This window comes from Pollicipes pollicipes, unplaced genomic scaffold (assembly GCF_011947565.3).
Source record: "Pollicipes pollicipes isolate AB1234 unplaced genomic scaffold, Ppol_2.1 Scaffold_3087;HRSCAF=3621_pilon_pilon_pilon, whole genome shotgun sequence".
NCBI lineage: Eukaryota > Metazoa > Arthropoda > Thecostraca > Pollicipedomorpha > Pollicipedidae > Pollicipes > Pollicipes pollicipes.
The window spans coordinates 35,879,552-35,892,051 of NW_023596225.1; the positions used below are offsets into that span (position 1 = coordinate 35,879,552).

General features: G+C 53.6%; 1 pseudogene; it reads right to left on the bottom strand.

Moving 5' to 3' along the window:
- LOC119090077 (dipeptidase 1-like) overlaps positions 1-12,500 on the bottom strand; it is a 116,067-nt pseudogene that overhangs the window by 45,100 nt on the left and 58,467 nt on the right.

Genomic DNA, 12,500 nt, shown 5'->3' on the forward strand with positions numbered 1-12,500 from the left:
GCACCAATGAGTCAACAAAGCCATCCAAACCTTCCTATAGCACTTAAGACGGCGCTCCCTTTAGAGCGACAGCATTAGGCAGCGGTACAGAGACGACCAGTGCCAATCCATCAGGGCGTATCACTTTACCATCGGCGACAGCAATCGCAAACTAAAGTGAACTCGAATGACAACATGGCATTGCGTCCCCTCCTCATTGACCAAAAGCACGGCGAACGACCGTTTCCAAACGCCGAGTGTTGCGTCCGCCGCAGCAGTCGCCCCGCAGCCCCACGCTCGCTCCCGGTCCGGACTCACCTGTCGACCCGGCGCAGCCCCACACTCGCTTCCGGTCCGGACTCACCTGTCGACCCGGGTGCAGAGTCGGGTCTCGCCGGCGCCGTGTCGTCTCAAATCCGAGTCATGAATAACGCACCGTCCTCGTGTCGCGCCGCCAGGTCGCCTCTCGTGGGATCCAGCCATCACTGGAATCACCTGGCATCCTATCACGGGAACTCCCAGGGCGTCACCGATGGTTCACGGGCCGAGCCGACCTTCGGGGTCCCGGAGCGGGGCCGGCGCCAGACGTTCGGGGCCGGTCCAGATGACGCAGTTCGCGCTCGCGGCCGCACTGGCTCGGTCTATCACTGATGCACACACCCGCACGCACACGAAATGGCTGAGTAGCCACACCTGTAAAAACCGCCTGGGGCCTGCGCCCTGCGCCCCCCTGGCGCCGACGCGTCAGTTTCGCCTCGCGTTTCCCGGCGCGGGTGGCACTGGCACCGTCGCCGCGGCGGCACGCGGCCTCCCGCCAGACCCCACGGAGGAGACGGCCGGCGCAGTCCCAGACGAGAGCGCGCCTCGCCATCAACTGTGGTTGTCCCTGACGTCACCGTCGTCCGGCTGGCCGCGCTGCCGCTGCCGCATGCGGTAGAGGCTGTAGGTGCAGTTGAGTTTGCCGTCGAGGTCTCGCCGCGGGATCAGCTCCTCGAGCGGCTCTATTCCCTGGCGCGACATCGTGTCTCGTACCTGCAGTGGAGGCTTGTTAGCATCGGGCGCCACGACAGGCACCAAGCGTGTCGGCTCTTGGGTTCGTTATGATTGTGCGCAGGATAAGGGCATGTCTTTGACGGAGATCGCGTTGGGTGAACGAGAAGCCTTAGGTTTCGTAATTGAAGGACACATTTGCTGTGCAACGTCGCCAAACATTTCGCTTCGATGCTACAAAAGCGTTCGAGCATGAGTGGCGCATCGGCAACGCGAAACAAGAGCAAATCACTAACCTTTCAAATATGTTCGCTACTGAAGAGCTTAAATGGCCCGCAGCTGAGGGCACACATGTATCTCATCACACTCATTTGCAGCATAGCGCTACACCAAGCGCGATATGGCTGCTTCTCCTTAAGAGGAAAGAGCAGACCCAAACTAAATCCCGCCCCCCCCCCCCCCCCCCCCCGGCATGACGCCACGTGGCAGCTACTGACCTCCTCCACCCTGCGAAAGGCTCTGATGAGGTTGAAGCCGGCCAGCTTCTTCAGGTCCGACACGGACCACGAGGTGTCGCGCAGCAGCTCGGCGAACAGGTATGGATAGCGCGACACGTCCTCAAGGCCCGTCGGGATCCTGGGTGGAGGCAGAGTTCACGGGCACGGATAAACGACACGTTCGCAAGCGCCGTCAGGTTTCTGGACGGAGGTGGAGTGTACGGGCACGGATAAACGACACGTTCGCAAGGGCCGTCAGGGTCCTGGGCGGAGGCAGAGTTCACGGGAACGGGCACGGATACGCAACACGCTCGCGAGACCAGTCGAGATCCTAAGCAGAGGCAAAGTTCACAGGCACGGATACGCCACACCTCAAGGCCCGTCGGATCCCCAGGGGCAGCACACAGACAAGGGGCTAACGGGAACGCATGCACCCAGGTGAACGGATACCGAAGCGGAGGCGGAAGACAAAGCCGGATTGAGTGGGAGCGGCTACTGCGGCGGGCTCAGAGGCGCGGTGAAGAGGTACGCCGTGACGACAGAGGAGTGGTGGACAGTATTTATCCCACGACACGCTTGCACACATTCCAGCTCACCTGACAAATAAGACATCAATTGCGTAACGTATTCATAAAGTGTGACACAAAGTGCGGACTTCTCTCGACCGAGAAAAGTTTGCTTTGCGCACGACTACAAATACAGCCCGATGAGATCCTATGGAGTCCTACGTGCTTAGAACAGTGGCCCCGGCCGCGTCGGAGAACACAAAGCCTGGTCAGCCCAGCTCCTGTACGAAATCTGCAGGGAGAGAGGCGGTCGCAACCAATGCAGTGGGAATCCCAGTGTTCGGAGCGCGCACCGGCCGACGTAAATCTCCGTTACAGCTGCATTATTGACTGGGGCCGGTTGGGTATTCCGCTGGCGCCGGGCGCGCGCCGGCGTCAGAGTGGTGGCCAGATGGCCCGCTCGAGAACGAGTGCGGTCATGGAGAGCCGCCTCGCATAGCCTCGCACAGTGAGAGCTATCCGGAGAGGAATCACCATGAAGGCCTCTACACCGGCGTTCTGCACTAAAGTGTTTGTTTTTATTAAATTTGCTTTACTGAATTGACGTCACTAACAAGGGTATACTTAGCCGTCATCCTCGATATTCAAATCGTTGTGTGTTGGTTTGAATAACGTGGAGTGGATGAAATTGTCAGTCCGATCTAGGTCATCCACCCTGACAGTGGGAAGTCGTTTGCAACTGCAGAATCCGACTTCCAATATTTATCACTGCGGAATCACAACAAAGTCGCCATATCCGCAACCATGTGAGCTGACCTGTTCAAACTCAGACGCTGATCTTAACATCAACGACAGACAAGCTCTGTATTTACTCACGAGTTGATGCCGTCGTACCCGGCACCAATGCCGACGTGGTCCACCCCAGCCACGCGTCGGATGTGGTTGATGTGTGCTGAAACACAAACAACATGGTGCGGGCTAACGCTGCTCAGGCAGGGCGTGCGTGCCGTGGCCACGCCCGGCGTAAGGGCTGCGCTCAAAGGATGCATTGCCGGCAAATACGGTCAGCATAAACACGACATCAGCTTGCAGCTTGCAGCAGCAAGCCCTTGCTGCACAGGGCTTGCAGCGACGGGCAAACCCAGTGCACCCGTGCAAGAGGCGAGGAGGGCAGGGCTGTGATTTCCAAACAACCCTGCCTCTACCGCACGGACGATCGGTAAGCGCGGACGGCGAGAGGCTGGTCAGTTTGGCCGTTCAGCGGCCCGCTACGCCGCACAACTCGCACTTCGGCGGTCAATGGCGTGCAGTCCAATGGTCCGGCACACGGCTGGCGGGTCCGCAAATACCCGCTGAAGTGTGCATTACGCCACGCGCCATTAGGCCGAGACGGCCCCTGCTTGTGCCCCGCCCTCTTCTTCCGATCGCTGGGTACTTCCGGGCGGTCTACATTTTTGACTGTAGCGTCTCGTCGCACAGTTTCGCCCACAGCAACACGTTCAGATTCACAACAGCACGATGTGTCATTGTCTCTGCCTAAAACACTGGCTAAACGGTAAATATTATTTATGTCTTGCGATTGCTGAGCGATCTCGTGCCACTGAACGGCAGTCTCCAGCTCCGGCTTTTACTTCGAACTTAGCCATAAGGTCGTTCAAGACCTAGGGCTGCGAAGTGATCCCTGCCTTTCTGAAACCCGCGTCGTATCGCTTACCCAGCACATCCCACTCACCTTCAGTGTTCACTCCTTCATCATGATCGGCACGATTGCAGCCACGTATGTGCTGCGCATGCGCTAGTAGCTAAAATGCCGATGATTCCGCCGGTATTTACATCACTCCAAAGACTTTCCTGGTCCGAGCCCGCCACCAAACGTAAAAGTCGCCAGCTCAGTCCCGCCTCTCCACGAAATGGCAGCTGCGTGGCAGCTGACGCTCAGTTCAAGAGCCTCGTGTTTCAAGCCTCCGACCCACTACCAGTCACACAGACGGCCAGATCAGGCCGCTCATTATACGCCACGCCCCGCGGCCACGAGCGGCGCCGGCCGTCCGGTCCTGGACGCCGGTCGGTCGGCGGCGATCCGCAGCATCAGTCATAACATATGGCCCCTCCGAGGCCCGCCAGCCACTACTAGAGGGCGTACACCCGTAACGGCGGCAATCTGGCCCGCCGTCGCCGAGGTACCGTCGCGTCGATACCGACGGTAAAAACGAGGGCGGCGCCGGTCTGCGACACGAGGCGACGCTTTAGCCGCACGGCGCCGGCCGCCGCCGCGCCGGTCAGCCCGACGGATGGGGACGTCCGACGACCGGCGCCGGCTCCGACGGCCGGCGCCGGCGCCGACGACCGGCGGCGACGGGCGGGCCGGCGGGCACGCGGCACGGCCGGCGCGTCGCACCGGCCACGCTCTCCCGCGCCGGTACTGGGCCGCGGCACGGAGCCCGCTGGGTGACAGGTGGCCTTTGCTACGTGTTGAGCTGGCTTTGAGTCGACGCGAAACGACTTAGAGTGGGCGTAGGACGTTCACTTTGCGATGAATGTTATCGCCCCTGGCTCGCTCGTGAGACTTTCAGAGCTATTACAGTTGCGCTCGCATGCCTCCAGTGGTGTGCTTCTGTGCCATCGATCGTACGTCAGCAATGTCCAGACTGCACTAAACGGCCTAACGCCAGCTGAAACGTGTGCAACGTCAGGGCCGTGCGGTCTCTCGGGGTCCATACTGACGTGAGAGCCGAGGCTCCTGGCGCAGAAAATACAGAGCGCATCTACCGAGTGATTTAGATACATGGTCGTAACAACCGGCTGCGAATAAGATAAGGAGGGGACTTGGCGATGGCGGACGCGCAGTGATGAAAAAAGGGAGGGAAAGACGGGTGGGAAACACACAGCGTTATCGACAATACTTAATTATCACATATTCCTAAAATAAACTGTAAAAAGGAAAACTGAAATAATCTAAACTACTCTTTACCATAAACAACTGACAACAGCCACAGGGTGTGTCATAGCACTGTAGCAATAGTTGATGACGACAAATTATTTGAGCGCAAACAGTGCGCATCAGAAAAAAATAATTAACCGCCGCTGGCACAACGCTGAAGTCAGGTCGAGACGTTAACATTTACCACTACGATCATGTAACGCCCCGTTATCGTTACCATTGTTAGCCAATTCGCTACAATTTATATGCGCAAAGCAGCAAGCTGAGTGGAAAAGTCGTTTGCCGTTGACACTTGGCCAGATATCTTCCGTCCGAGTTTAAGCAGGTGTCTCCCACATTGTCACAACTGATTCGGTAATAACGGCCAAGCCGGCCATTTAGTCAAGCCGCATGGTATATATCCTATATTGATGACATCCTTGAATAAAAGTTTTTAAGATTAAAAGAATAAAATGTTCGAACAAAAGTGTGTCATATGCTACAAATAGCATATTTCGCAGTTTCCATATGTTTGCCATGCTTATCCGCATGCGCAGTATGTGCGCAGAAATTTGTTTAAGCCTTGCACGCGCGGTTATTATCATTAATACTGCAAAGGTGTAAACAAAACAAAACAACATAGGTGACCGTCATGAAGACGCCCAGTGACTATCAAACGTTACATGACGTATAATTAAATATTCCTGGACTTGGTAAGCTGCGAATTTAACCTTAGTCGATATGCTCAAAATTTTAAAGCATACTGCGCCTGGAGAAGGCTCGTGCATGTGAGTCGAGGCAGCCTGTGCTGGTGTAAAAAAATTGTGGGGATTTTTTGGTGCACTTAAATTTGCACACACCATGTAAAAATAGCTTTCTAGCCTGGTGTGGAAGATTGCTTAACAAATTCCACGACAATTTTCAGCACTCAATCTTCAGCTTCCGGCATGAAAGTGTTAGACATCTGTTGTTAGTAGTCGATTTTATAGGACCCTCCGTCAGAAATATATGATCCCATGCCGTGAAATATGGTTCACGTGATAAATCATTCGAACCGTGAGATGCATCCATGTAGCATTATTTTGTATATAACACAGCACTGAATAAGAGTAGCAAACTTTGTGCTGATTTTGCACAAAGCTTTGTGACTTTTGCTGCATGCTGTTTTTTCAACACTCCGAAATGATTTGTTATTTTGTATGGGATGTGCTGATGTGTTTCCCTACGTTACCACCACCTTTATTTGAGCCATATGACCCACTAACACAACATTGTCAGTAAATATTAACTCACGAAAAGCTCACGAAATTGAAAAGAATCTGATTCAATTCATGATTCAAAACGACATATTTTCCAGTGAATCCCTTCAGCTAACAACTCATCCCAAGACGACTGCCTCATGAGTCGATTCATGATTCAGCTCGTTCGAACACAAGTCTGTTCGTGAGAGTGTTGAAGCCCTGTTAATCGCATGGGTGGGGCCTTATGCCGCACCGTGGGCATGACGATCGGGTACATGAATTTTTTCCCAATCGGTCGAAATCAAAATTCGACGTCGCCAAGTTGTGGACAAAACACAATCTCATATCACGCCAATTTCGCATTTAGCACGGACAAGAGGCTCTGCAACCAGCAAACGAGACAGTTCCGATACATCCAATGCTGATAATAACCGACTTTCAGTATGCCAGGAGGTGCTGACTAAACATCGTTACGAACCAGATATTGGCTACATCGTCAAACGTTTGAACTTTATTGTCAAAACATGACGTTGCAAACGCAAACAAAACATTACGACGATGTAAGCAAGCTTTGCTTGTTAACATTTAACTAATACCTACTAGTATAATAAAGGCTTGGTGTTGTCAGCAAAAAAACTCCCAAGCCAAAATGCAGCTGCCTCTGACTTTCCAGTAGCAATCACTATCTGAAGCCCACCGAATGACTGTTTGCTCTGAGAATCGATGAACCTCGCAGCCGGCACCGAAGCGCTATCAATCCGCCGTACCAACTCCTAAACCAATGGGATATTACATTGATCCCACGCCAAGCGCCCTCACATTTGCCAAGACAAATGGTAGAGGAATAACACCCACCCTATTGGCCAAGGTGATTCATTTCTCTGCGCAAGTTAGGCGCCGTTTTCAAAGAAGTGCTCGTTTTCACTCAGCCTGGCAACAGTTATTTCGGCAAATAACTGCGTGATTAACCCCCACCAAGCTGCGCTATTCATCTCGCCGACTTGGCTGACAGTTCTTCCCGGCGATTCCCCGGGGTCTTGTAAGTTACAGCGGGGCCTATTTATCCGAAGCCCTGTTGATGAAGCCGCTAAGACCGGGCTGAAACTTAGCTCGGTTCCGGGCCACGAGACTGTCGAACCGGCGGAAGATAACACGGCGGCGCCGGCGCACTCACCCACAACGTCGGCGATCCGCGCGGAGCCGTTGCAGGTCAGGAAGTAGTTGTAGAAGCTGACCATCACCAGGCCGCCGTTCACAGCCTGGGGAGGGGCGACGACCACCGGGTTAGGTCGACACGGCCAGGACGGGCAAACATTACCAGGTTAGGTGGCTGGCTCCTGACGGCTAGCTACCACGGTCTCAGATCGCCTAAGATGAAGTCGCTCGTGCAGAAACCGGAGTAACTGTGAACAAGTGAAATTGTTTCAAGTGGGACCGGTCGATGTCAAGGGGTCAGGTTGGAGCGCAAATGATGGGGATTGTCGTTGGGTCGGGCTATCTTGGGAGGAGAAACAGCTGTTAACGGGTCAAGTCATCAAGATAAGAGAGGCGAAGGTGCTGCTGGATGAGGTCAACACGGGAGGGAAGGACAGCTTTTTGCAGGCTAGGATGTCCGTACCGGAGAAATGCACCCGTTCACCCCTCTAACAGAAAACCTATCGCACACTGGCACCTTCAAAGACATGTCTGTATGTCCTAGTGATGTGGATGTTACTGTCAGTGTGCCTTGTACAATTTAAGTAATACAGTTGTTTTGGGCGACGCGAAGACTGACTATGAGGAAAGGAAGAACTGCCGAAAATCAACCGGCATCTCTTAACACACGCCTTGATAGATTTGATACTCCACCATTGTCGGTAGAGGATTTGAAAATGACGACAGAACTGCGCCGATCAAAGCCCAGCGGAGTCGACTTTCATTCACTCCATGCGTCACAGTGCTGTTCGGCAGTGCGTGTGTGGACGGTGAGTCATGTGAACGCTCACAACGGCCCTCTGAGCGCGAAATGGTGCGCCGGACCGACAGGTATCAGTGTTTGCCGAGCCGAAGGGTGCCGGGGTCCACTGTCCCAGTCATTCACAGACTTCGCCAAACTCTACGGCGAATTCTCCCAGTAGGCGTACCGCGCTAAACACATCAGCATCGAGCGCGGCTAGCTTCAGCGAAGAACGATCAAGGGCCTGCCACCTGGGACGCACGGGATCCAGGGGCGTGCGTGGCAGCACACGCAGCTAGATGCCGTTGGTAATCGTGGCCAGGCATGTAGAAGCGCCACGCTCTCTTCGGTGTACACCAAATGTAAACAGGTGGTGTTTCATAGGTAAGAAAGTGGTAATAGCCTTATTCCTCGGGGGAAAACCAGGAGAATGGAGGTATAGTTGGGTTGATATTTCGGCAACATGCCTTTATCAAAACTGAAGCAAACACTTCAGTTATTGTTTCGATAAAGGCATGTTGCCGAAATATCAACCCAACTATATCTGCGTTGTCCTGGTTTTTCTCCGAGGAATAAGGCTAATACTATCTTCTTATCTATGTGAATAATGTTTCTCGCTAATACACTGAACAATTTCCAGGTGGTATTTGATGTGCGATATTGACCCCCCCCCCCCCCCTCCCCACACACACACCATACGTCACATGAGCGCCGGCCGGCATACTAGAGCACACAGCAGCTCTTCAGTGGAGGCTATAACAGCAAAGCATCTGCCCAGCCGTCTGGGGACGTACGGTAGCATGCCCGCTGAGATACACCCAGCCTTCTCGTGCAGACAGCGCCTGGGAGGCGTCCCGTGGGACTGGCCGAGACACCGGCGGCCGGCTGTGTGGCACGGCTCTCACGGGAATGCCGCGCTGCAGAGGGCTGTCGACGGGATGTGCGCGGCAGACACGATTGAGACGGATCTGGCAACGATGATATCATGGGCAAGGGGTGGGGCACGACACGGTGCAGAACTGGTCCGGTTGAGTGTTGGGTGACCATTCCGCACCTAAGGTCGAAAACTATTCAATTTCAAGTAAGAAAAGCTAATGATTACGGATGCCGTGTTGCCGTGATGATGATGCCGCGATGCCGCGATGCCGTGATGATACTGGGTTCGCTTATGTGTCCCCAGATTACACTTGCTGTAAGATTCGGAAGCATAGCATTCTTCTGGTTGCTATCATACCATAGCCTACCACACCAAATCAAATCCTCCTTTGAAAATCTGAATCGAAATGCACATGGGGAACTGAAATGTCCTGCTGAGATGGGATGTAATTGTGCACAACAAGCACAACAAGATGGGTAGAGGTGCACCTACATGTTTATATCTTGGATCAGTAAATCCGCCTCTTAACGCCGACACTCGTTGTGACAGTCAAGGCACTAACAATGAGTACACACTGGCTCTTCTCTATTTTACTGATGTCTCTACAGTTCGTTAACTTTTTGTCCGGTAGGAATATAACAGGTATACATTTGTCATTTCCCCCAGTCCATTCCCACTGCACTAATGTGAGGTGTTTATCAGAATGAGAGTACGAGAACTAGACTGCAAAAGCCTCATAAAAAAGGCGGTCAAGTGGAACGTGCTGATTCGTCCATACCTATGACGACAGCAGCTGGGTCGACCTCTGTTTCGCTATATCGAAAGGACCATTCTCATCGTGGTACAGCTCTCCGCTCCCGCATACAGAAAGCCGTTCTGTAATCGCTCGGGGCCAAACATCAATCAGAACTCACTGCACACAGGCTCGGGAGACCTAGCTACCCCACGCACTGCTGCGAGGTTAGTTCGATTATCCCAGTCCGCCGAAATGCACGTCGATCTGATGACGTAAACGGAGACGGCGCCCCGGGGAAATGACCGGCGCCTCAGCCGTGCGGACGACTTCTGGCGCGACGAACACGTGTCGGCGCGCCACCGGACTTCGTCCACGTCCAGGAATAGACCCGGCCATCCCAGCTAAGTTAAACTAACGTGATCTGCAGCGTTGTGCGTCCGGAATCAAAAGTCATTCTATCAATGGCGCCTCCGATTAACCACGCATTTCCTGTTCGTTTAGTACCACAAAAGCTTCGCGTTTCTTCGCAGTCACCAAAGGAAAAAATCGATTTCGCGTCGGCCAACATTTCTGGTTACGCGCCTCCCCAGTACATGCGGCAGTGACGGAAACAACTCGTGCATGCGCTTCCGATTTGAAGACTTCCAAATCACAGCGCAATATCGTAATCTGCCCAGGACGCGCTCATACAGGGAAGGGATCACTGATATAAGGCTACCATCGTGCCCGTCTCGTGGCCATAAGCTACGTGTTATGCCCAGGCGGGCGTATGTCTGTTGCGACGGAGACGACACAGAAAGGTTTCGTACCTTGTGGAACATAGGAGGGAATCTTGGAACTTGTGAAGCGGGCTTTAAGCTTCAGACCATGAGGAAGAATTACTTTCTCATTTGTTTGTGATGCATGGGACACAATGTTCACTACAAATATATAGTTTGAGGGAATAAGTTAACTTGATGAACAAAAACGGCACCATAGCTCGACCATTTCAAGGCTGCTGCTGCTGCTGCCTTTGTTTTACTAGACTCTGCTGCAAAATATTTCCGCATGTGTTTCTTCCGTTTGGACTAGAAACATTCTACCCATTACGTGTGTTAACACCAACGTGTGTCTAACACTGACTCCTGTGTTTAACTTGCACCGAGCTTCTGCTGCGGCTTGGAAATAGCGCATTTCCATCTAATTCAATCAGCCGATAAATGACGCTATGGTTTTGATTGCATGCCCCATTTATCTGGGATAGCGGTGCTGTTCCCGGGCTCTGTCGGGGATCAAGGGCTTACGGTACCGTGCTATTCTGAGGGAACGACCTGCGTCAGCAACGTGAACACCTCCCGCCCAGAGCGGCCCGGACAAACAAGCAAGGCTTGCGATCAGCCATGTCTGTCACGCCCATACGTATTAGGATCACCACGCCGGAACTTTCAGCGGGCATCGTTACATTTGCATCAGTTAGCGGGCTCACCGCGCGACTGGCGCGGGGCATCGATTGCCGTCGCGCGCCCCGACCCACGCGGCGCCTCGCTAAGTCATTTAGCGGGGCTTCGGGCTGCGCTCGGCGCTATTTTGATGAATAATTGAAGAAATTAGCACGGCAGGAAAGGTGGTAATTGACGACAGTCGCTCTGTTTCTAGTCATGGGATGACAGCACCGCGCCGCGCTGTGCTAATGCCAACTAAAAGCATCGGCGAGCTTGTTTTCCGGACCATTTCAGCCACAGGTGGCGGTACCGCGCCACTACGCAAATGTCTATCAAATCAAAAGCTGTTGCAACGCCTCACTTGTGGATTTTCTGACGTCATTATCCCCCGAGCATCTGTACCATTGGCATGATCAATGATTATCGTCGATCATCCCCGCGTTTTGTTCCCCGCCGACACGTGTGCTGCTCAGTTGAGTGGCATCCCGCACGCCCGCACGCGCCCGGGTCCGGCGCGCAGCGCGGCTGGCTCACCAATTTCTTCAGCAAGTAGTCCGGCACGTTCCTGCTGGAGTTACAGAGCGCCTGCGCTGACGAGTGGGAAAAGATGACCGGCGACTGGCTGTGCTCGATCACCCGCTGCATGGCCGCCTCGGAGACGTGCGACAGGTCGATGATCATGCCCAGCCGGTTCATCTCTCGCACCACCGTCTGCGGCATGGAGGCATGTGTGTTGGTTATCACGCCCAGGCGTTTCCTCTCCCACATTACAGGCTGCGGCATGGAGGCATTCTGTCAACAGTGTGTTGGTTATCACGCCCAGACGTTTCCTCTCCCATGTTACAGGCTGCGGCATGGAGGCATTCTGTCAACAGTGTGTTGGTTATCACGCCCAGCCGTTTCCTCTCCCACATTACAGGCTGCGGCATGGAGGCATTTTGTCAACAGTGTGTTGGTTATCACGCCCAGACGTTTCCTCTCCCACGTTACAGGCTGCGGCATGGAGGCATTTTGTCAACAGTGTGTTGGTTATCACGCCCAGACGTTTCCTCTCCCACATTACAGGCGGCGGCAGGGAGGCATGGACCATACGTTGACCAGCTGGCACATCCTGCACGGCCTGCCTGCTCGAGGAGATGTCCCCAAAGGTCAAGTGTCACGACTGTCTGATTAGATTTGGGCACTGCCAGACAGCTAGTAGTAGTAACGATTGTCTGCCTTGGCTAGTTGGGCTCGAGCTTTTCCACTGAACTCGAGAGCATATCTTCTCACTGAAAGGCCTCCAGCATAACCGGAGCTTCATAAAGTTGTCTGAGTAAATCAAACATCAGGTATCCCCGAAACAGAAGATTCTGCTGTGTTTTCTGTGCAACTTTAGGGGATAAATTCGTCAAATA